This window comes from Agelaius phoeniceus, chromosome 7, assembly GCF_051311805.1.
Source record: "Agelaius phoeniceus isolate bAgePho1 chromosome 7, bAgePho1.hap1, whole genome shotgun sequence".
In the NCBI taxonomy this organism is placed as follows: domain Eukaryota; kingdom Metazoa; phylum Chordata; class Aves; order Passeriformes; family Icteridae; genus Agelaius; species Agelaius phoeniceus.
The window spans coordinates 21,415,868-21,442,022 of record NC_135271.1 but is presented as its reverse complement, the minus strand read 5'-3'; the positions used below and the strand labels follow the sequence as shown (position 1 = coordinate 21,442,022).

The window sequence follows — 26,155 nt, the reverse complement described above, 5'->3', positions numbered from 1 at the left end:
AGGTGTCATGGAATATGCTGGCTGCTGTTACCAAGGAAACTTGTCATGCAGACTTTAGAAACTGTCTGGGAAAGAATTAATGAGCAGTTAACTTGGTTTCAGATCTAGCTGAAACCAAAATTGTTTGTGTGAAAAATGAGGGTTCATCCACACCAAAGACCTTTGCTGAAAGCTTGATTAGGGTTCTTTTATGTGGCTATCTGATTATTTTGAAATCTCTCTCAAAAAAATAAAATGTTTTATTTATATTTTTCTAACACATTGAGCCTAACAAATGTTCAAATGAAAATATTTTGATTTCAGGAAGACTGTAAAAGAAAAGGCTGAAAGCACCCTATCTTGTCTTTTACTATATTTTCCTTACAACAGGAGCAGTTATAGCTGAACAATTTTTGGCTGATATTAGCCTAACCAACCCTTAAAAATCTGGGTTCCTCCACTTTTTTAATTCCTTCTTTCAGTGCTAAGTCTTTCATAACATCTAGGTTAAACCTCCATTGCTGTATTTTATGCACATCACTTTCATCTTATTTCCCAGTGAATATAGGAGGCAATTTATTACCAGCTTTGTCTGAGTAACCTTTTATGAGTGTGATTATATATGTGTCTTCATTTTTATTTTCAAGACTGAACAAACCAATTTTCCAAATTTCCTTTCATTCAATGCAAACCTCTCCTCACAGACAAAAAATGCTGTAAGCAAAGACCTGCTAACAAAGAAAACATTCCTCACTGGATTCTTGGAGGAAGCTTTGCTAAGAGCTGAGGCAATCTTCCAGATGCCTTACTGTGAAAAAAAAAAAAAGCCAAACATCCAGTCTACCAGGGTGCATTGCAAACAAAATGAAAATTTGAGAAAATTCTGTAACAGAGGGATTTAGTGGAGAGCACTTTTCAAACGTCCTGAAGAAAAGTAATTTATAATAGAAGCAAATGTATTATTACTGATTCTTGCATCTATATTCACTGCATTATTTTTTCACATATTTTTAAAGCAAATTGCTTTCATTCTAATTGTTATCTGCTTAAGGTTGGAAGCTTATTTTTATAACTTATGTGTGCACATGGAGGGTATAGTGGGCACATCCCTTCACCATTACAGCTCAATTATAAATAGTGTCTTTGTTCTTGAACAAGTGAGACTGAAGAAAGTATTACTAGAAATTAAATCATGTAACCAGGTGTATTTGCACTTGAGGTACAGAGGTACACTGCTAATTTTTTACAGAATAAAAGATGGCCTACTTTTTCTTGTGTCAGTATTAAAAATAATCTTCAGAAGTTGCCATTAAAATTATTTTGCCAACTTCTTTGAAGGAAGGAGTTTATAGCACATTAAGGAAACCCCAGGAGAAGTCATTTATTTAATTCCAGCAATATGTGAATCAGTGACATGTTTGCAAGCCAGAACTTTGTTTTCTCAAGTAGTTTCTGGAGCATACATCATGTTGAATGCATGGGTTCAAGACTCTTGCCATGCAGTACATAGCTGGGGTTGCCAAAAGCCATCAGTCTAATCAGGAACTAAGATCTGTAAGTAGATGATAGATGCAGGTCCATAGAGATTCTCCATGTGTCTTTCCTTGTTCCCAAAACCTAAGGGAATGTGTTAATTACTACTGAGAACTAATCTTTAACCATCATAGAACTTCAGGTGTAGGAGCACCTTTTCTTTACTCAGTCCATGTAATGAAGAAAAAAAATTGTTCAGCTGTCACCAAGGAAACCTCGTCAGGAGAAGAAGCCTTTTAATTTGTGCCAACTTTGACCATCCTAGTTCCAGAGAGGCAAATGGCATTTCCTCTGTTTCTCATGCCCAGTTTCACTGTCTTCACCCAAAAGGAGTCTGCTCTGCTCCTCAAGGATGCACAAGTGCATGTGAGTGTCAACCTGGTCCTCAAATAGAGGGAACAGAGCCTAGATCTGCAGTACAGCAGGAATGCAGTCCTTTACTTGAATTCTCCCTACTCTTTGTTGTACCTTAAGGCTTAGTAGGAGAAAATTGAGCAAGGCTCTTGGAAGTCTTTGAAGTTCTTTGGAATGTTCTGGTATATGCTTGAGCTGTATTGGCACTCAAGGACAGTTTTAATAATCTAAACAAAATTACATTTTTTAGTTACCATATTAAAAGGAGAAGGGGATCATTTTCTGAAAAATAGAAGCAAGAGAGTTTTGGAAAACAACTTTAAACTCAAGAAACCTTTCCTTCTGTTTGACACAGCTTATGTGACTTGAGTTTGTTACTCATGTTCTTGAATGTCTGCAATGCCCAGGGATTTTTGGTTCACTTGCTTCTTCTTGAACTGACACACATCACCTGCTTAAAGCAGCTATTTTAAAGCAGACAAACTCTGTAACATTTAAAAACAATAAGAATTTATTCTCAGGGTGAGGAAGTAGGCAAAAAATGCCATTTCTTTACTCAGTCACAAGAGACCCTCACCCTTTCCAACTGATAAGACAGAGAGCATATTGTTGTTCTCAGGAATTTAATTTTAACTAAATTCCTTTTCAATATAATAGCAAGAAAAACGAAAAAGGGTTTAAAATGAAAGTGAGAAACATAATTTTTACATGTCAGTGTCACTGTGCATTATTGGCTATTAAGTATCATTTTAATTTTGATTGGTCAGTGAAGCTGTGAGACTAAAAGAAATGAAATTATCTGTCTGTATTCCAGTAGTGACATCCTTTTACTTTATACTTGTATGCACTGAGACAGAATGCCAGCTCATGCTGTGTAAATATTTATGTCATTTAGTGGTCTAATCTGTAAATTAGAGTGAATCTGTCTTTTCACTGCTTTATTATAGTCCATTTCTGTGTACTGTTCTGTACTGTGGACATTCTCCATTGGTCATTTTTCAAATGAATTTAGATGAAAATAATGGAAAATTATTAATGGTTCACTGTCTATGATCAAAATGTGCAACCAGCTATCCTCATACTCTGCTGCTTGTACTTGACACATCCACCTGACCCATTCAGGAGAAAAAGCAGTGAGGCTTTCTCACCAAATCCAGGTCACTTCTGACAGGATCCTCTGCGCTCTGCCTGCAGTTTGGGTGCCACTTTTAAGCATGTTAGTCTGGTAGAGCTCTATGACAGCATTCATTGCTGCTTAAATGTTCTCAGTTAAATGAGGTTTTATCCATTTTGTGAGCTGCTGTTATTTCCTACTCTTGGGTAATTTTTTTCACATTGTTCATTGTTCCCCTGCCTATGAAGAAAGGATGAGGTGGTATCATTAGTGTTCATGCACATGTACTTACTGTTTTGTGCAGAGCCCTCTTTTATAATTTTTTCTAGGAACCATAATAATGTAAGTATCTGTGCAGTAGAGTGAAATATTTCAGGTGAATATGGAAGTGAAGTAGAAATAGAAAGAATTATGAAATGCTCTCCCACACAAAAGGGTCCATACCTCTGTAGAGTCCAGAGAGTACACATGATGATCTCTGAACAGAACAACAGTCTTTGCCTCTGAACTTGAGAGGAGCCTTTCCTCACTTTTGGAAGCTGAACAGTGATTTCTGCCATAGGGTTCTGAGACAAATACATGCATACCGTTAACATCATACGGCTACATTACATCTTTAGTGCAACTTTATTAGTGCATTCTACTTTACTGCTCAATAAATTTAAGCAAAACTAATCTGTCTAGAGCCTACAGTGCAATAATTATATAATTATTTGCATTCCTCATTTGTATTCATTGTTAACAACCCCCTGTCCTTGTAAGTATCAGATGATGCTAATGATGTAACTAGTTAGGTATATAATTGTGCATATCTTACTTACTAGAGACAGCACCTTAGCCTCATAGTATAATATTTGTCATTGTCTTCCTTATGAATACTTAAATCATTATGAAAATATTACCCCAGAATGGTTTATCCATAGTTATTATGATTATATATTTATTTAAGTGCTTCTTTTGCTCATATCTAATTTAGAAACACAAATTTTAAGTAAAGAAGGAATGAAAAAAGGTGGCCTTTCAATGGCTCCAAAGCATAGAACTCTTCCCAAAAATCAACAAACTAAACAAAAAAGGTAGTAAAAGCATTTTCACATTTTCTCCTTTTTGTAAGTACCAAGAAAAGCAAATTCAAAAGTTGTATTCAGTTGCTTATATCTGCACCTGCAGTGTGCATTATGAAGGACTGTAATGACTTTTATAAGCGTTATTTAAAAGCTAAAAGCATTAAAAAGTCTTGAAAAATCAACAGTAATCTGACAATCAGTCACTCTGTCTCTTGACATGTGATTGAAAGGATTATTTTCTTTTAACTTAAAAAACAGTTTCTGTATTCACTTTCCATACATAAAGTAAACCATTTAAAAATTTTACTATCAAGAATGACTACTAGCAGGAAGATACAAAAATCTAGAAGGGAAAAAATTCACACATGCAAAAAAAAGGCCAGAAAATTAGAAAAATGTAGAACATGCTGGTGTCAGAGAGATCTGAGTCTCATTCCTTTTTACAAATACTTATCCTTGAGCAGATTTTGACAATAGGAAAAAAAGAAGCAGGGCAGCTTTCTGGCTACAATAACCTTAAACTTCATGCAGAGGCAGAAGGAAAACAAAGGAATCAAGTGCCTAAGTGACCCCTGAAAAAGTCAGTCTTAGAAACCAAGTTAACATTGCATGGCACCAGAAGTCATGGCAGCAAAATTTCATATCTGTTTTTTTTCTAGCAATTCCATGAAACACTTGCCAAGCACTCCACAGTCCAGTTGGTGTGCCCAGTGCTGTAGAAGAGCCTGCACTTAGGTGTTTTTCCCACCCTTGTGCTTATCTTGTACCAAGGCATCGTTGTCAAAGCCAGCAAAACGATAAGGCTCTTAGTGGAAGATACTTGCTCCAGAAGACAGAGAAAGGAAAAGAACAAAGCCAAATTAGGCTTCAGAGGTTTATTCTGTCAGTGGTCTGTGACACTGTATGAGTTTAATAAGAGCTTAACTGAATCCTTCTCAGAGAAAAGGAATTCTGTTGAAAGCCCAGGATTTTAAGAGGTTATCAAGGGACACAGATTTAGTTGATGAAATGTCATGTCATGAACCTTGCTCATTGTTAACAGCATGAAACAAAGAACATGCTGTAGGACCAAGCAAAGAAGTCTTCTTGTTACTGATTTTATTTGGACTGAATGGCATTGTAGCTATCAATTGCAGAGAGCTGATCCCTTCTAAATTAAACCTGTCATTTGGTGGTGTGTGCTGTTCATAGGATACTGTTCACAAAGAAGAACGTTGGGAAAAGAATTATGCTCCCAGTAGCCAGGTTATCTTTACACTAATATTCTTAACAGTAATGATATCCATTGGACTGAGAGTCATTTATTGGCCTAAAACCCAGAGATTATCAGTACTTCTGCAGCAAGAGAGCTCCTTTGCCAGACAGGCATGCAGATACAGGAGAGGCATAATAACATTGTGATGAAAATCTTGAAGTAAGACAATGCAATGAGGAAGTTAAGAACAGTTTGTCTTAGTTCTGTCATCCATCAATACTTTGTAACCCAAAGGACATGGTTTAATCAGGGGGTCTGAAATGTAAATGAAGCAAATTCTGACAGCCTTTGATCAAAGGCAGAGAAGGATGGAAAGCTTCTCAGATAAGTCTCTGAGGGAGCAGTCAGAGTTATTCAAATAAACAGAACAAAAGTAAAGTATAATTACATTCCAAATTTTGCTAAATTTAGCTTTGACAAAAGAATCAAGAGGTAGCTTTAAGCCAGTGTAATTAACTGGTTAAGAAGGTAGGGTTAATACATTTTGGTGGCAGACTGTGCCCACTGCAAACCTGTCTGATAAAGGTGCAGACAGCAGAGATGACACCATCAAAGCAACTTTGAACCCTTTGATGGGCGCTGAGAGACACAGCTGCTAAATGGGTATTCAGTCACTTACTGATTGGTAATTCTGGAGAAATCAGGTTAATACTTCCAGCTCTAATAACTCCAAATTAGAGATGGCTGACTTAGGATTCATTAAAAAAGCAGTATTCTGGAGTCAGACTTTAGAGCACTTTGGTTACTGTGGAGAGGGAGAAAAGGCCCTTTGGGGTGTAAGTCCTATTGCCATTTTCTTTTCAGCAACAGACACCAATTCATTATTATCATGAAATGTCACACTAAATACATGTCAGGATCTTACAGAGGGTACCTCACAAAATTTTCTGTTTCTTATGTTTGAAAAAAGAAAGTAAGCACAAGACCTTATTTTATGTCACATTTCTCCATCTCACATCCCCGGTGGGGAAGCCAAGCTGAATTATATATAATTTTTAATCAATATTTGCCCTGACAGGGATTTACAGTCTTGCAGGCGAAGACTAATGGGTACATATATGATTTTCATGACTTTAAATTTCAGTATTTTTCAGTAAAGCTACATTTTCATTAAGATTTATATGAATTTAGATATTTGATCTAAATCTGGGATAGGACTTATATATTTCTGTTGTTTTTATGAGAATAGTTTATTGCATGGTATATTGATAGCTACTTTTAAGTTTAAACACAAGTGCTTATCCTTTGTACCCATTGTTCAAGTGTTATATCATTCCTAGGAATGTTCATGAACGAAACATGTTCATATACTCTTTGATGGCAATCTTCCTTATCAGCCTTAAACATGTAGAATCTAGTCTACAATTCAAAGAATTAATATTTTTTTACTACCCTACTGCTGCATTCCCAGTGGGATTGTTCTATTCCATGAGGGTTTTCAGGTACCCATAAGAAATTGTTTAATCAGCTGCACTCATAAACCACCCCTGGATGTTGAACAAATCCCTCCCTTAGCACAGTGCACAAGGCAATCATGAGCACATCCTTAGCACAGGTCTTGATCTTTTGGGGTGTTGTTTTGGTTTTGGGTTTTGGGTTTGTTTTGGTTTTTGTTTGTTTGGTTTTTGTTTCGTTGTTTCTTTTTTTTTTTCCCTTAGAAACAGTACTCTTACGTCTTTGAAAATGCATTAAACCAAATTATTTTGATAGCACTTTGGAGACTATATGGTGGCTCATGTAGCTAATTAGAAAACATTTCTTTCCAGATAAAAGAGGTATGGAAGATACATTATTAACATTTCTCAAATATTCATTAATGAGTCTTCCAGTGTGGACTTAATAATAAATGGGCATTTACTAAGGAAATTTCCCTTCTGTTTTTTGAAGAAATGCTCTCAAGAGAATGTGTAGCAACACTGAGATTCACTGTTCAGTAGACAACTGAGCTAACAGCTACTCACATTATTTTCTTTGTGCTGGAAAAAGCTTTTATATAATTTCTCAGTATCAGAACAGAAGACATTTGAAAAGTGAGGGTATCTGTGAAGGAATCCAAGTAGTGTACTATTAACATTAGTAAAGGCCATTGATCTGAAGACAAATCAAAAGAACTGTTCCTGAGTTCTGAATTTTGTGTCCATTACTGAGGGCAGTGGAAAGACCCCCAATGATTTCAGTAATTATTTGATTTTGACTTTATGTCCCCTTAGAGTATTTGAACAACTCAGAGTTGTAAAAGAGTATAGACATAAAACATATGTACTTGCACAATATAATTTTATTTACTTTGACAATTATTTAAGCTGGACCAATATTTTTGGTTTGGAATACTTCCCACTGAAGACAAAGAAAGCCACAGGAATTTTTCTACCTAAGAATCTAAATGTACATGTAGAGCTTGTCCTGCAAACAGTAAAATTATTCAACTGAGCTAAAAGTATCTGGTTTTGCAGGTTTATAAATTTGTGCAAGGTCAAGTACAACATTTTAGTCATAAAAAAAATAAGTCCTGAACATATTTCTAAATCCTGCATTAAAGAAGAATTTTAAAGAAGGGGGGAAAAAATAAAGGGAGCTAGTATGATGTGATTTAAACTATTGGGCTCAGAATCTTCGGATTACCTTTCTTTTAGTCTGTACCATGATTTTTCCATGTCATCTGATACATAAACTACATGTATTTTCCGTTTTGAATGTTACTCTCCATTAACTGGAGTGTACCCCATCCCTGATTCTATATTTGTCTGGTGGAAAGCACATCATCAACAGGCGAGGAGAACTCACACTTGGGAATATTGCATGTGTATTTCACATGGCTATCTAAACTCCCCAACTCCTCATCTCTGTGTTTTTCCCCATGGTTTATAAATTCAGTAATCCTTCTGTAAATAGTTTTGCCAACTACTAATACACTGGAGTTTTGTTTAGACATTCTACTGTGTGCCCTCTCTTTAGAGAATATCTTCATAATTCCTTCAGGCTTCAACTAAAATCAGTATTTTTTTAAAAGACTTTTTGTAGAACAGAGTTTAAAAATTAAAAATAATTAGATTGTGAGTTTTAAAATAATTATCCATCTTGATTATAGAAAAAAGTAAAAGGCATACTCAAGAATTTGCATGGCAATTTTGGATCCAAGTGTTTTAAGGAGAAGGAGCTCCATGGTGGCGTGGACTTTTCTGAACAGAAATGGGCAAAGCAAACTGATGAAAATTGGGGTTTAGGTTATGGAATAATTGGTAGGACACATCAAGAATATGTCTGTCCTCAGGAGCAGACTGACTGTCCAGGCTGTGTGCAGCTTTACCTCTCAAGGACAAGGGCTCAGAGACCCATGTTTCAGAGGGATAAAGATGCAGCCAGGCACGACATTCCTTCCTGTGAAAGAGAAAATCTTTTGGAGAAAATGAGAGTCTGCCTTGAAAGAGATAAGCCTCTATCAACTGTATGAATGCTCAAGGGCAGCTGAGTAACCTGCCTTGCCTGGTTTCCAGAAACATGCACAAACAGTTTGGCATGAGCAGAGACTCCACCTACAGCTTTGTAGCCCTTTGCCTTTGAAGAACCTGGTATATATGTTAGGATCATTTATCACCACTTCCTACAGGCAATATATTGTTTGACTGCAGTTTTATCTTAATTTACAATACATTGGCTTTAGATTGTTAAGTACTAGACATCAGAGCTAAAAATATAAAGAAGAAAAATAAGCTAAGATTAAATAGCTGGGATTTATTTCCTGATTTTATGTCACAGAGAGTTTAGAGCAATAAACAGGAGTGAGTTAAAAATAATAATAAAAAAATCTCTACTATAAAACATATTTTACTATTTAAGAACATCTTTTTGGTTGGCTTATAAAACTAAAATGGTCAAGAACTATACAATATTTAATTAGTGGGAATGGAGGATGTAACTGATTCTTTTTGGCTCTTACTTTCATTGAACTTCATATTCAATTACATTATGAGAATATCAAACCCCATTCCAAAAAACCGTTGGTGGAGGGGAGGTGATGCAGATACATTCTACAGGGCCACAAAACAAAAGTAAGATTATTATTAGCAACCTTAAATTCCCTATATAGGGTATCATATCTGCAGTGGAAAAACGTCAGGGTGGCACCCCAAAAAGAGTTGATAATAATCTCCATTATGATATCAGGATCACAGAAGTTTTAGATCATGAAAAATTTGAGTGTGGAAATTATTTTTTTCCCTTCATAGTCTCAGAATGTGTTTAAATTTTTAATTGAGTGCAGTTTCCAGCTGTCATCCCCAGCATTCCTCCATTCTCAGCTGTTGTCTCATAAATGGCTAGAGAATGCTCTTTCACTATTTAGCACTAATTAATTTTGTTAATTAAATGTCACCCTGCTTTTTTCCTTATTAGAGTTTTTGTACCAAAATGGTTCCCAGGACATTGCTGCTAAAATCACTAAAGATTAAAAAGAAAGGATGGAAATTGAATGTGCAAGCACTAGAGAATTCATTAAACGCATTGTAAGACTTGCAAATGCCTCTTGACAAGCGGGATGGGAAGTGTAAGACACTTCCCTCCAAGGGTGAGTTAATAGGCCAGGCATTTCTGTCAAACCTTCTGTATATTGGTGAGCAAGAGTATCACAAACTGGTACATTCAAGAACTAATGTCAACATGTAATCCTGTTCTGATATTTCTCATTATAGCAATTACAGTGTCAGGGAATTTCCCTGTATTAATTATATAAAGCCAGTAGATAAACGTCTTGTTATTGCTCATTTCCTTTTTGAATCTAAAGTAACAAGTGCATGTGGGAAGAAAATGAGAAAGGCAGATTGTCTTCCTCCAATTTATTGGTGGCTAATCCATCAACTAAAAAAAAAAAAGGAAAGAGGAAAGAAAAGTCTTGGATTGCTTTCTGGGGTATGCATGAGTGTGTGTGGGAGCTGGCAAGGGGTCACATAAAATGAATGCTGCTTTTTCAACCCCTCTAGACTATGGTAGGGCATGATGCATCTGTTAATATGTTCTTTTGTAGTGTTGAAGGGTTTTGCTGGTTTTGCTGGCATGGTATCCAAGTAGAGGCCACTTGTATCGAGGAACATGTAAAACTGCCAGTGAGGAATGTAGTCCAGGATATTATCGGGTGAAACATGCAATCTTCATTGATTTCCTGACACTGCCATTAATAACAAAGCCAGGGTTTCCCATGAGTTCCTGAAGTTTTTATTCAGCACATTCAGCTAGTTCTAATCGTCATTCATCCTTCTCCGAGGGCTTTTTGGGGAGCAGGGAGAGAGAGAAAGGGCTTATGCACCTGGTTGTGTTTCAATGGACAGGTTCTGCTCACCCTTTCTCAGCTGCACGTGCGCGTCAATGGAAAGTGCTGAGTGCTGCCACCTGGGAGAAAACTCTGCTGGATTTCATGTCAAGGTTCAGCTGATACCAGAATGAATTAATCCCCGTATTTCTGTCAGCTTTTGGGAAAATTGGGTGGGGGCATCAGTGAAGGATATTTTGCTCAGTCCCCTTTGGTTATGTGTGTGCTTGAAATGCACAAGGATGGCCCAGAAGGAGTGATCACATGTACAGATAAATTACACCAAGTCTACTTCTCTAAATGCCACATTCAGCCTAATTATTCCCAGACAGCATCTGGATATCTTTAGAAAAGATTACATATGCAATTGGAGTTTGTGAAGTTTAGTTCTCAAAAACACTGTTACTCAATGTAAGCCTCTATTTCTCTATGGACTCTTCCCCTACACACCCCCAACAGATCATAATCATGTGAGGGGAAAAATATCTTTTTGTTTTACACATATATGTTTTACACATATATGTAATAGAGAGCCCCCTTGCACTCTTCATTGCAAGACAGGGTTAGATTTATATTTGCTGCTTGAACTTTCCAACATTTCAGTTTGCATGCACAGACACAGGGTCATGTGATCCTGTTGTATTAGTTTATTAGTGTATTATTTAATGTATTTTCTATTACCTCTCTTACCTGTTTCAATATGAATAAAAAATTCACAGTTGCTCTTTAGGGAATATAAACACTGTATTACTAAAGGATCAACAGGAGAGTTTTCTAATTCCCTGAGAAACTGAGACAAATAGACAGGACAGTATGCCTTGAGTAAAGTGCTAATATAAAATAAATGTTTTAGTATAAATGTATATGTTGATATTAGGTAAAAAGGCACAACTTTGGGACTGTAATAGATTTGTGAATAGAATTCTTTTGTCTGTTGGTGCATATTCAGTTCTATAACTAATAGCTATTGGGGATCTGCTGTTCTTGAAGATGCTTTTGTTGCCCACGTGCACATTTATCTGGGACTGTTCCAAAATGTTCTTCACAGTTTAATGAAGCACAAGTGCAGGGCCGCCACTGCTAACTGGGTATGTGCTGCCCATGCTGACACAGCATGGAATGCATTTGCTTTGCAGGTTCTTACAGAACCCTTAGAGAGCTGAAACTGCTGTCTCTCAATGCCCAAACTCAGCAAGGTCCACCCCTACCTTTCCTCATATGTCCTATAAAATCCTCTCTTGGCAATGATCTCTTATTTTGGTAAAGTCTTAAGAAATACAGGCAGCTTGTAACCAAAAATACATTGAGCTGATCTATTTTCTAAACATTTCAAAGTAATGAATGCATTCCAAGAATTTTGGCCAGATTATCCACAAACAAACAAACAAACTAGAAAGACAAACTTTTTTTTCCAAACTAGTTCTTTATACTTCAGTTAGCTCTAGAAATGTGACAACATTATAAGAGTGATCAGAACAGTAAAAATAATTGAGAGGAGCAACTTCAAGAAGAGGGAAACAGTGCCTGACATTAAAAAGAAAAATGAAAAAGAAAGGGAAGAATTATAGAACAGATTTTTAAAAGTAGTAAGGACAATGTATATTGGCATCCCTAAAAGAAATGAGATTAAAAATACCTAACTAAATCATTATACATCTGGCTAATGTATAAGTATTACCAGATCTCAGTCATGCATAATATCAGGAAAAAAGCTAATTTATTTTTCAAACTCTAAACTCATAACTGGCTTAGAGTTACAGCATTATTGGAAAATTGTTTAGAAATAAACTAAAGAAAGGGGACTATTGAGATAATCTTCCTGCACTGCTAAAGCTGTACAGTCAATACTGTAATAATAATAATAGTAATAACACCCTTTATCCTTGATATTGACATGTTAGGAGTATTGAACACGATTGTGTCCCAAAAGCCCACATGCAATACTAATCTGTGATCCCAGGTGTTTGAGGTGAGCTGTTTCTAGACACAGGAGGAAATTAGGCTGCCTGTGTGGCTGGACAAGAGGAGCATTATGACCTGCTCTTGGTAACAGGCTGTCATCAATTACCTCTCTCCTGCAGGGGTCACCGGGGTCTGGGGAAGTCAAAACCAGCGCTGTAGCAAGTGAGATCTGAACCTCGATCCTGTCATTGATCCACCCACAATGCCCTTTCCTGGGAGTGCCTCAATGCCAAGGTAAATACAGTTATTTGTGTGACTTCTCCCTGTTAGGTCCTGCCTGTGGCCTGCCAGGCACAGAGGCAGCATCTCTGGTGCTGTGTTTGCTATTAACTGAGCTTCAGCAAGTTTAGGTCAATTGCAGTCATGTCCCAGCTTAAGTGCCAGGGAGCCTTCCGTGATTTACAGCATAATGCCAGCCTGAAGAGGGCTGCAATGGGAGATTAACTTGTAGCAACAGCATACTGATTGAGACAGAGCACAAAAATAAGAGTGGAAGTAAGCAAGATTGAAGATTAAAGTCTAAACACCACTAGATACTTTTAGAGATTACCTGAGAACTGGCCAAAGAGAAGAAATGTGAAACAGACTATAAAAAAACTCAGAGGTTGTAGGAAAGGAAGGGAGAACTTATTACACACATGGTGGTCACGTCTGAAAATGTAATCCTTGTGTCTGAGGAGATATGAGGAAAGAAAGCAAAGATGAACTCCTTGGGTTGTGACATTTCTCTACAGCCGAAATTTGGGGGATTTGAGGAATCTCATAAATTGGACAGGGCAGTGAAAAAATAATTTAACAGCTTATGTAAATACCAACATTTTAAAATTAAAACTGGGGCTTGGATATAAAATTCCCGTGTCTGAATATGAGCTGTGCTGTGAAGAAAGGTTAGTGAATCTAAAAGGACAATGAAAGAAAAAGAAAAATGTGAGAGTCAATGAGAAGAGAAAAATCTTCACAGGTTGGCTTATATTTGCAAGAAATAGATAACGTGGATATACCAGGAAATTTAGTTATTCATTCTCTGTCCATGTTCTTGTTAGCACTAAAAGAGCATTTTAGCTCTGCAAGCCCAAAGATTTGTGGTGGTGCTGCTGCAGAGGAGCTAGATCACAATACACTCAGGCCTGTGTGTAGTACAGGGGTAAAAATATCTGCTGCCAGCTACATGTGGGACTGAGGCTTCGAGTGTTTGGCTCCACACATGAACACCTCAGGCACAGAGAGATTTTCAGCCTTTGAAAACCAGTCTCCTTTTTAAAAGCAGGCACAGAGAGCTTTTTAGCCACTGAAAACTGTTCTTTAAAAACCTTAGTAATAACAGGAGTTGGAGCAATTCCTTGTGGGAGCTGTTGCATTGACTTCTGTTTCACTTGTGCATGTGGAGATTATTGCTGTTTTCTGGTGTGGTGGTTTTGGTGTGGCTAACACAATCTCAATAGTCAAAAGAATTTAAGAATTTATGCTAGCTGATAACATGATTTGCAATCTGAACTTGATTTATTTTCTAAGAAATTAAAAGATGGTGAAACAAAAGAGAATGTAAGAAGAAATTATTTGCTATCAGAGATTGTTCTATTTCAAGGAAATTAAAAGACTTGCTAAAACAACCCCCAGAATTTAACAAGAAATTAAAATATGGTAGAATTAATTCCCTTCAGGCATTTCACAATTCTGAGCTACAGGTACTTTGAGTAGCTTTGGTTGACCTTCAAAGTCAGGGTTGCTGGACACAAGGCCCTTTCACTGACTTACATGCAATGTTTATCATTGAAAGGCGCACTAAACTAATATTGTGGAAATAGTTTACTGGTTTAGATTGTCTCCTATTTAAATCTGCAAGTTTCTTGTGATACTGGTGAGATTTTTGTACCATCTGGTTTCTCAGAGATAAGGTCCCCTTTTCTCTACAGCTAACAATCCTCTCACCATACCTGTCATTGTATGGCATAACTGTCTGGGAATGCAGTTATAAAAAAAAAAATCCATTGAATTAGTATATTTTTTCCTTATTATTTTATGCTATTGTGCTGAACTAGTAATGCATTATTTTTCATCCATACATTTAATGTTTCTTCTATTTTATTTATTTTGGCATATGTCATCTGTTGCTTCTGCAAATATATGTATGAATATAAGATCATTGGTAAAATCTGTGTACATTAAGTGAGTCATATGCAGTAATTTTGGCATTGAAGCCTGTACTTAGACTAAATAAATAAATATATATATGTATATATATATATATATATATATTTGTTGAGAAACAAGCACAGACAGTGTTACTCATGCTGAAAGCTATGTCGTTTTTTTTAAAATAAAAGTCATTTAATGATGTGTGTCTCTAAGACCCAGAGAGAGTGGTACAGTGCAGTTCTGTAGGGGAAGCAGGTAAACTGTGCAATGAGGATAAAAAATAAACTAATGAAAAATGAGACAGTTGAGCTGTGCCATGTTTTGTAGGACTTGCAATCCGTCATCCTTGGCTTTACATATTCAGAACAGTTTGCTTAACATTTTTTCAGGAGGGAAGGAAAACTAAGATGTTGACATAGTTGCTGAAATATTCACGTAAAGATACAAGAGTAGGGACTAAAGCAGTTACAGGCAGCAGGCTGTTTTTATGTTCTCGTGTTCACTCACAGAATTAAGGCCTTCACTTAGTCTGTATTTCCTGTACTCAGGTAGTCTATATTTTTTTCATCCATAAGTGAACATTTATCTATGCAAATATTAAGTCCATCATTTTCTTCTTCCTCCTTGTGATTGTCAGTAAATTTTTTTCAACTATACTGTTAGATCCTATTACTTTCAGTGAAATAATCTTATTGTGTGATGAAATTTAATTATTTATTGCCCTATCAGACTGCAATTATTATCTGTTTTAATATCTGGCAACTGAAAACCAAGGAGAAGCTCAGATAGACTGTGAGTTAAATATTTTGAAATCATGCATTTCAATAGAATGAAACTGTGGAACCCCATCCAGAGTATGCCAAAAGGGCCCAAATTGTGCTTTCTTGTGGGAAATATAAAATATCTGTATTAATGAAAGCAGGAGGCAAAGATTTAGACATTCAGACTACATGTAGGAACATTTACCTTTTTTTGCAAGAAGAAAGCATACAATAGCTATTGATGGCTGAAACACATGTGCTTTCCCAAAATACCTCATAAATACACAAAAAAACTCTTCATTATTAGCAGAATAATGATGAATACTGACATTGTCATTGTTATATTTTACAATCGATGAGTGGTTTAGAAACTCTTAGGAACTGAATGGAAAGCAAAATGCAAGTTCTCATTTCCTATTGAACTACTTTTGCATCAACAAAGATAAAGTTCACAACAGCCATATGGTTTTCCAGCATTTTGTTTTCTCAGTTCTCTGCCAACTTCATTCATCAAAGAAATGTCAAATATACAAACCAAAAGCCACAAAATCTTTGACCTAAGGAAGCTGTAAGCCAATTTCAGAAAATAATTTAGACCATAAAATTTTGCAGATTTTTGTCCAAGTCCTTTTTTTAGCAGCTGTGTATGAAAACATTATAGTTTTTCATTGAGCCGTGCTTCTTGTTAGCTGTACTACAACACTGTCATACAAGTCAGAATAAGCTACAAATTCAAAGCACAAGAGCAAAGATAATTAACAGTGAACAGTATCCTTTCTGGATAATAAAGAAAATAATAGCTGACAGACTACACAAAAATCTGAGAAAGAAAAATCCATAAATCAAGGATGTTAATTGTTATTTCTACTACTTGTTAAGATGAAAGATGACACTATGTAGGCATTTTCTCAGCGTGATCTCTCATAAACAGATGTCCAATGCCTTGGGTAAACCTGTACAAACTGAGAAGTATCTACTGACTGCATCATTAGTCTTCTTCTGATTTCAAGCCAGGAATGCTGGAGAACAAATTAGTCAACTGATCCTTGCCAAAGTCAAGTTTTATTGAGGAAAAGCATTTGTTGCAGGGTAGAAAGGAATGCTGTGTTTATGCTGAAATTTATATAACAAAGTCCCAGTGAAAAGATAATTTTTTTAATTTCACATTTGAGTAATTAATTGCAAACTTTACATCCTTCTTCCTTTGTCCAGTTTATAATGTACATTCATCATTCCTCTAAAGCATGCACTCTTAATTCGTTCAAAAATATGAACATGCTTGAGAATACAACACTTGACATTCAAGTAAAATACCACGTTTTCCCAGCATCATTATTCACATGTTCTCTATTCAGCACTGCTTCCTTGCCTTTTCCACACCTAATAGAAGAAGTGAAGTGAATCACCAGGTCACCCATATGTGGGTTGTCAGCTCTAATAAGCCTGGAGGTAGCAGCAAGCAACAAAACCACTTCTGATTTTGCAAGGCACTATTACCTGGAAAGACAATGATGCAGATCCTGACGGTTTTTCTCTTAAAAGTATGTGTACATTTAGTATGTTTTTCTGTATGCTTTATTTTCACTGAAGCTAATTATTTGTAAGATTTGAACTGTGACATTTAAATATCAGAAAGAAAAAAAAATAGGGATATATGCATCTGAGAAGTGGGGAATGATAGAATGAAATCAAGAAAATAATTTATATTTATACCAGGAAATAGTTTTTGGTAGTGAGTGATTAGCTCATGGAAAAATACTGCAAAAGCCTTAATGGAAAATGAGCATTTGTATCTCTTATCTGTATATTTCTAATAAATATATTATCTTGAAAATTACATTCAAGAAATGGATTAGATAAACTTAGCATTTCTTACTATCTTTGCTATCTATATATTTGTGCTTTCTTTGTGTGAAAGCAAAGAATAATGAATTGTCAGAAATTAATTATCAAGAAAGTAAGTGGCCTTAAGAGAAAAATTTACAGTTATATTGAAAACAGATTTAAAGTAAAGCTGGTTATTGTTTTATTGTCAGTGCTTAGCTCTTTGTGTAAGATGAGACAACAAAAATAATTAGAGACTGAAAAAACACTTTTTTACAGAAACCCCTGAGAATTTCTCTCAGAAAAAAAATACCTTATTGCAAATGGGGCAAAGGTGCAAGTGAGCAAATCTTTGGTAGAATTGCAGCACCTTTTTACCACTGCTACAGAAATTAAACTAAATAGGAGCTGGGGGTACCTACAGAGATCTGACCTTAATGGCTCTAATAGGCACTGCCTATTAGAGTGCAGCCTGAATAAAATCAGAGCAGAGCCAGGAATGCAGCCCTTTAATGATGGCTGTCCTCATGATGGACAAAGATTGAGGGAAGTTTTCTGCTCCTACTGAGCGCAGTAGGAGTTTGGCCAAGGGCTTCAGGCACAGCAGGGCTGTGCTGTAAGGGAGAGGGAGCACTCACTCTGCACAGGCAGCTCAGAGCCTCTTCACTCACCCCCTGTGCTCCCTCCCCAGAGCCTGCTCCTCAGGAGCTCCTCCAGCATCTCCTCCTGCTCCAAAATTCCTGTATTTTCCCTGCTGAACACATTGCTTTGCACTGGAGGTACAGTAAGCAAGCTCAGTGCACACAACAATAATATAGTAAATATTATGCTGAACTATGAAGTCTATTGATCTTGCCTGTGTTAGTGTTTCAGAGGTATTCTGGTTTCTCCAAAAGCAGTTCCTTCCTAAACTTATCAGCACAAATACTAACGGTGCACGTTTCAGCTGCAGGTTTGATTAGCAATTTCCCTTGCTTTCCCTAGTAGACAGCAGAGTAGCTGTCAACATTTGTCTCCTAAAGTATGATAGTTAAAAATAACATTAAAAAATTAATTGGAAAAACACTAATGCTTGTTAACAGAAAATAAAAGTACAGGTTGTTTCCATCTCTTTAACCTATTTCACACTGCACAGTAACAAATTAATATTAGTTGTATAACAAGAACAAATATATTTGTGGAACTATTTGGAAAATTCAGTATGATTTTGAAATTGCTATATTTAAGTTCAAGGAGATACAAGTAAAATATGAGAAAGCCATAGCAGCATGTCATCTCAAATGTTTTAACAGTTACATTTAAAAATGTATATTTTTTCTAGTCTTCATCACATCTGGTCGTTAATTGGAATGCATCCATCAAATATTGCAGGTGATGTGATAAATCATGGAGAGAGATATACAGAGCTACCATGACATTAGGATGTCTTTGATTAATATTGTCAAGGTGAAGCACCACTGGAAGCTTTTATCTACCACCAGTCCCTTTTTTTTTTTCTCTTGTGCTATAAAAACCAACTCATCTTAAGTTATGTTTTCCTCCAAAACCAAGTAATAAATATAGACAATTTGAACCTAAGCTTATCTGAATTTCTGAATACAATTTGTCTACAGAGGCTGTAACTATATGCATTATGGCTCTATAGGTTCTAAAATGCAATAACCAGATATACTATAAGTATAACCTAGCATAAAATGTGTTAAAATTTGCCATCAGAGGAAATGTTTCAAAGGATCTTAATGTTAAGATCCTGAATGAAGAATCTGAATGTTTACTAAATACAAAAACCTACAGATTGTGAAACAGAGATTAAGATATAAAAATGTTCACATACAAAGCATTTCTTTAGTATTTTAGTTATTACTGTTATTATTATCTGCAAGACTTGGATGCTTCCTGCTTCTCTCTCAATTATGTTTTTCATAGTGTTAGAAAATAATTATTTCAAATTAAGCTGCATATTGCTGAATGAACAGGAGTTGAATCAACAGCACATTTAGATAGAGGTATAAATTTAGTAATTCCAAATTTTATATTATTCTAACTCCAGTTCCCAATCAGAACTATGCTTGAGGGTCTCTTCTGAAAATATTATCCTCCCAAGAGTAATGGGAGTCTGATGCCAAAAAACCTGCACACAGTAATGCAAAGGAGAGCTTGAATGTTTAATTTCATAAACAAGTTCTCGCTGTACATGAAAGTACCTGGTTACCATGGCTCTGGGCAGCACAACAAACCTCTCAGCACAGCACTGTGCTGGAAATGACTTGCAGTGACTTTATTAAATATTTAGACAGAATAACTTAGACAGAAAAACTTAACAGAGGCCCCACAACCCTCATTTTCCAGGGATTTCCATGTGCTGTGTGTAAGCACTGGTGGCTTGTGTGTGACCAGGTATGACCCAAGAGATAAATCTCCTGGTCTCTCCAGTGAATCGTGCTCTGCTGGGGCATTTCTGTCAGGATGAGTGTGCTGAGTCTGACAAATTCAACTCCAAGCTCAGTCTGGCCATCCCCTTTCTTGGGAGGGGTTTAATTGCAATTCTCAGCATTAAATTGTTTGGATGCAAGGAAGATGGCTCATACTCCTTTCTCTGTCTCTTTCTCACTCAGTTGTATATTCTGGATAAGACTTTTGGAGGTTTTTTAAAAATAATATTAAAAATGTTAATATTATCAGAAAAAGGACATTGACTATAGGTCAGTGATACAGATATTTGCTTCAGCTGGTGAAAGTTGAGGTTAAATCCTTAGATTTATGGCCATGTTCCTGTTAAGCAGTTTTATTATTCACCTTTTTTCATGAACCATATGTAAGACATAGCTAATTATACCAGGAGTGTCCACCATATGTTAAGAACAGTTTAAATTTGAAAAGCAATATAGAAGCTCCAGGTTTTGTGTATTTTCATGGTACAGGAGGGGAAAGTTGAAGAAAAAGTGCAGAAAAATAATTTTAAAACCCCAGGAAAACAGAAGACATTAGGTAGAAGAACCTGAAAGTTATGAGTGTGCAAATCTTGTAAACTCGCCCACGTTCCTCCTTATTGCTTACAAAGCTGGGAGGAACATATGACAGCTGCTTAGAGGCAGGGTGGAAAATGATGAGTCGGGGAGAAAAGAAAAAGAAGTAGTAAAAGACATCTTATTCTCAAAGTACCTACTGAAATGCGGAGGAGTCTGTCATCTGGCACCCATCAGGATGTAAACCCTAGAACAGACACAAATAAATCCCAGAGGGAAGTTATCAATACTTCAAAGACACCAAGTTCACAGCTAGCTAGCAGTAGGCAGACCTCAAAAGTTTATTACAGAAATATGAAATATACTTCCCATGAATGAACAGTCCCAAGATTTAACTCTTTTTCTGCTCTTTCTTAGAGTGGTTATTTTTTTCTTAGTATTTGATGAAAACCTTGTGCTAATAAGCTTTAACCTATGTGATATCCATGAAACATTCATTATTTCCTATTTGCCACTCATACCATGTACTTTTGTGCTTGCTTCCCAGTTGGACAAATAAAATATTCAAAAAAAAAAAAATCCTATCACTACACCAAATGCTTATAAACTTAGTTTTTCTGTGAAAGCTTAACTCTTCGTGAGAGCTATACAGGTATTAATATAGGGAGCAGCAATTCTTCATCCATTTTTGCAAACAGAATCTCAATAGTCCAGATGTTCATGAATAGTAAATAAAAAGCAGCAAAAACATGAATGAATGGAGCAGCTGCTCAGAATGCTGAAGAATGTTTGCAAACATCATTTTGAAGTATGCAATCAGTACTGGTTCAGAGGGAAAACTTGGATAACCAACAAAAAGTTTGAATAAGCAACTGAACATGTCAACAGTATTATCTGTTCTATCCAAACTTTGAGACTATTCAGCTGTAGTCTATCCAAACTTTGAAACTATTCAGCTGAAACACAACTTTCCTGTACTTTTATGATAATTTCTGCTCCCATATGGATCAAAACTAGAGCAAGAAAAATGCTACCATGTTTGTGTTGATGTGTCTGTGTAAGGGTGCAGGGCTCCTCAGCCACATGCACTTATTAGCATGACTGCCTTACTTTGTGATGCTTTAGGTGAGCAGGTCCTAAACCTCTAATTAATGAACTATCAGCTGTCAGAAATCGGGCATAACTGGTGGGCAAAAGGTCAGGGTATTCCACCTACTCCTCTGAAATTCTTAAAAATAAGGAGTTTACAGATTGGTGAGTGGAAAGGAATGAAATTTGCTCTATTAATGGCCCTGATGAAGGCTGGCCATAGAGGCTGCTCTTGTGGCTGCTCCAGGAGCACATTTTTGTGCCTGGATGAGGCCAGGACCAGTTGTGTGTGCCCACAGGTGCTGCTGGGATTGTGCTCATCTTGAAACCCCAGAGCAGATTCTTCTCCTGTGCCTGTCTGTCCCCAGCAGTGAGATTGCAAGGACAATCTGGAAACACGAGCTATACTTTCTGTCTTTCCAAATTTGCTATTCTTTTCATTTTAGTGCCAGTTCAAGCTGACAAAAAACAACTGCTCCAGCCCAATTCAGTGGAATTTTTCAACTTTCCCTCTCCAAACCCATTGCTGCTGAATGAAGCATGTGGTAAGTTCCATTTTCAAAATCCTAAAAGTTGAGCCTTTGCAGATAGTTTCATGTTGCAGGAGTCATGTTAACACCTGGAGCTGTCTGATGTTGGGTACATTCTTGTTTGCCAAATGCAACTTTGTGTGCCTGGAAATCTTACAGGAATAAGCTAAAGTGAAAGTGGCAAGGAGACCAGTGAGAAAAATAAGGCACAGGCATTTAGCTGGCCTCAGAGGTGACAGAAAAAATAAAATCCCTCTTAAAGACTGAATTTGTTGCAATCCAGAAGGTCAATCTAAGATGCTGAGTGAAAAACAGAGTATCAAGGATGGGCCTTGCAAACCACATCAGGGCAAAGAATTTTTTTCAACACGGGCTTTTATCTTCATTTACCTCACCCCATTTTTTTCTGTTTCTGTGTTATAATTTGTGCTCTGATAAAACACTGATGTAGAATTTAAAGCCCCGTTGGGTTCTTGCTGTGCTTACTGTAAAGAAAAGATACAGCAAGATGCACTCAAAATCTCTGAATAGCCATCTGGTCAGTGCTGTCTGGCCTATTTATCCATCAAAATTTACTCAGTGCTGGTTCAAAGCTGAACACCTGCAAACCACAGCAGATAATGAATTTCCTCTCTTTGCTTACTTTACATCCCATCTGCAGGATTGTGCTCTTCTGCTGTAGGAACAACTGATATTAACAAACTGATGGTTCAGAATGAAGTAGATTTTGGAAGGAAGAGTAACAAAATTAGCAAAAAAATACTGGATGATTGATATTATTTTTCATGAATAATTTCTGAAATGTACATTTTTACAACAATTATTTGTTTAAAATATTGGCAGCAACATTAATGCAAGAAAACAAAAAATGCTTCTTTGTCTACACACACAAGCTGGTTTCAACAATCAAGTATCAGAAATTGAAGATTGGAGCTGTAGAGATCAACTCAACTGTTTTGACTGCACACAGGCAGTATACAGCAGAATTTTTTATCTCTTAACAGCAACCAGTTTTTTGGTCTTTGTTCAAATCCTGTTGCTGACTCAGATTTCCTATTTAATGTGCCTTGTCCAAAGTGCAATGAAGCCAGTGCAGAGGTCCCATTAAGCTTTAATAAGCCCCAGTTTAGGCCTGTAGCAGAATGGACATAGTTAAAGGCATAAAGGCGTAGCAAAATTAGAGCTTCACTGGGCTACCAGTGTCTAACAGGCCAAGTAACTGCCAGGATAAGTGTATGGGTTTGTGTCAGTAATTTTCTGGTTCCATCAATTTAAATTCATGTTGTCAGGCTAAAATCAACTCCCATTGAACCTAAAGCAAAACCCATACTGATGCAGCCTGGAGTTCATCCTCATGGCTTTTATGTTTTATGGAAATCCCTTGAGCTCAGAATATCAAGGACATTATTCTATGTTGGCATACAAATATGATCACACTTGCTGTCATTTTTTATTAGTTTTAAGATATATGGTCCTATTCCTGTTTTGACTAAGTATGCTCTAAAATTTCCAGTAATCTGTGGAAAAGAAGCTGACTTGCATGCCAAGTCAGCTTATTTTTTTCATTAGCCTTTGCTCCCCTTCTAAATTTTCTCTGTCAAAATATAAATATACAAAATGTTCATTTTGGCTCAATGTCATCAGTAGCTCTTAGTGTAAGGTATTCCAGCTGATGCCTCATTTGTTTGTGGTGATCTCACATCATCTGTGTCATTCATCTTCTCTTTCAAATTTGGCTGACCACCTTTGGCTCTCCACCTTTCATCAGGAGGGAGGAATAACAAAAAAAGAACTTCTTGCAAACTGTTTTGAAAGCATTTCCTAACATTACTGTAATGAAATGAATCGGAAGGGGAGGTGCTATGCTCACAAAAGTAGCAGCATCCAGGAGACAGGTGGAAATTTCTCTGGCATCTGGACTTTGAGCTGCTGATAGAATAATTTGAGATATCCTGTAAGGCAAGATACTTTTGCCTTCAGAGGCTGCAGAGAAGGGCAGGGTTTGCCTCTGCAGTGTCAGGGAGAGAAAGGATGGGACCAGATCAAAACCCCAGCACTAGGAATCAAGGTACATAGGTTTCATCCCAGAATATTCAGTTAGGTTAGTCTCAGAATTCCAGGTGGAGGTGAAATACTGAGAAGCATTGTCTTTGATGATTCTACTTCAAATCTCTATGAGGACAGGAAGCTTTGCTAATGATTATAAAGGCTTATTTGGATATACTCACACAGGTAATGCAGCAGAAGTTGGTTATGAAGTAATGTAAGACTCATAAAAGGGTAACATCTGCAAAACCTGGGTGATGATATAGATCTGATTATGCATATTTGGAGGTTGTGGTGTACATAACCCAAGATTTTAATTTTTAGTGAATACACCTTAGGCATGTTTATAAACAGTTAACACAGAAGGATAAACACAGAGCTTCACTTTAAACAGCTTACACTTTTCCAGCTATTCCCTTTGATTTCCTGTTTTGTCCATCTAATGCTTGGCCACTACAGCTTAATTAGAAAATGCTGAGTATTATATCGATGAATGGTCAGAAAACTTGTAATTTTTTATCCTTCTCCCTCATTTGAAATCCCACATGGTGTATTTTTAAATGGAAATGAATTATTATAGTATGACTAGTCATAAAGCAATTTTTCCCAGAGAACCATGTCATGAAAGGGCATATGCACAGAGCTAAGTGTCTAAAATGAGATCTTTATAGCCAGCTGAGACACTGAGAACAATGGACTGAGAGTGGTCACTAATGACATTGTTAATGATAGATACCATTACCTTAGAACAGATGTCAAAGTGAAATAGCATTATAGCCTTCAAGATGGACTGCCTTGTCCTTCTCAGTAAATCTATTAAGGTGGCTTGCAAGAACAAAACAGGGAGGTGTTTATTTTCTCTCCCTTTCCTGAAATGCAAAGTATTCTGTGCATTTGTAACATTTAACTGCAAAAAGCTCAAGTAAAAAAAAAAAAAACAACAAAAACTCAATGGGCAAAATATGCATGTGGGGAAGTAAATATAAAATATATATAAAATATAGTGAGAAAATAATATATATTTAAAAAATAATAATTCTGATTAGACCAACCTCGAATTAATCTATACTAAGATCAAAGATAAAAATGGTGTCACCATGAATTAGGAAGAACAGGAGCTTTGGATTGCTGTAGCTGTACCTAAAGACTGCAGAGAAATCTGCATGGTGGTAGGTTTAGGGCTTAATTTTAAAACTGCATTTCTAATCTAGGAGATCAGAATTCTTGTGTCTGCTTGCCTACAAATCTCTGTGAGTGTGATTGCAAGGGTGTAGGCAGAAATGCAACAGTGAAAACCCTCAGTAAGGTAAGGATATGCGACAGTGCAGGAGTAAAAAGATTAAAACAGAACAAGTTCCCTGTGATTCTCATTTTATTTCATTAAATTTTTTTAGACATGTGAATATGTAAGGTAAACTTCATTTTAAAGTTGTAAATTGCATAAATGGAGCCAATTAAGCATACAAAGGCCAAAAAAACCCATGTCGAAATGTATCTGAGAAAACTGACAGAAAAAAAAGCCATTTTGTTTTTTATTTTTTATTTTTACTTTTTGATTTTGTATTTTATTTACTTTCTATTCAGTAACAGATCCATAAACATGGCTATCAAATTCAACACATTATTACAATATGAATTGTACTTTTAAAGTACAATAAATACAGAGTGTATGAAGTCACTTCAGATTACTTATTTGGAGCTTCAGATTGAGTATTGTTTGCAAATACTTGTCATACAAGCTATATGGAAAGTTTATTTTCTAGAGTGTTACTTCTCTGTGTCTGTAGGTTTTCTCTACTACAATATCAACTCCTATATGTGTTTATATTTCTGATTTGATAATGAAAAAAAGAATAGACATAGTCTTTTGGCTAGAATTGTAGCTTAAATTATCATATCTGACAGCTAAATTGAGATATCCATCAAGCATACAAATGAATACCCAAAATATTCATGCATTATTCACGAGTTTTATCTGGATGATGTGCAGGGCCCCAGGATTATCATCTGCTATTGTGGCTCCATGAAGTGCTTTGCAAGGTACTAAGTGTGGTACCTACATTAGAAGGGTGGCTCAGGCAAAGGTGGATGCTTTTATGCTCTCAGAATTGTTCAGTCAAATTAAATCTGCAGTTTTAATGGGCTTTGAAGCATGTCCTGGAACAGGGGTCACTTTGACTTTGCAGAGGGAGGAATAGCAGAGGAGAGAAAATGTGGAACATAAAAACTTGGTCCAA

The 26,155-nt window shown here is 36.4% G+C and overlaps 2 long non-coding RNA genes across 2 annotated transcripts in view; both read left to right on the top strand.

Annotated features, from left to right (window-relative positions):
- LOC143694496 (uncharacterized) overlaps nucleotides 1-12,791 on the top strand; it is a 208,582-nt gene extending 195,791 nt beyond the window's left edge. Inside the window, exon 4 of the long non-coding RNA XR_013182998.1 lies at nucleotides 12,686-12,791. This is a non-coding gene — a long non-coding RNA (uncharacterized LOC143694496). The remainder of the gene's footprint in view (nucleotides 1-12,685) is intronic.
- Nucleotides 12,792-16,842: 4,051 nt separating this feature from the next.
- LOC143694495 (uncharacterized) overlaps nucleotides 16,843-26,155 on the top strand; it is a 157,529-nt gene continuing 148,216 nt past the window's right edge. Inside the window, exons 1-2 of the long non-coding RNA XR_013182997.1 lie at nucleotides 16,843-17,004; nucleotides 21,789-21,887. This is a non-coding gene — a long non-coding RNA (uncharacterized LOC143694495). The remainder of the gene's footprint in view (nucleotides 17,005-21,788; nucleotides 21,888-26,155) is intronic.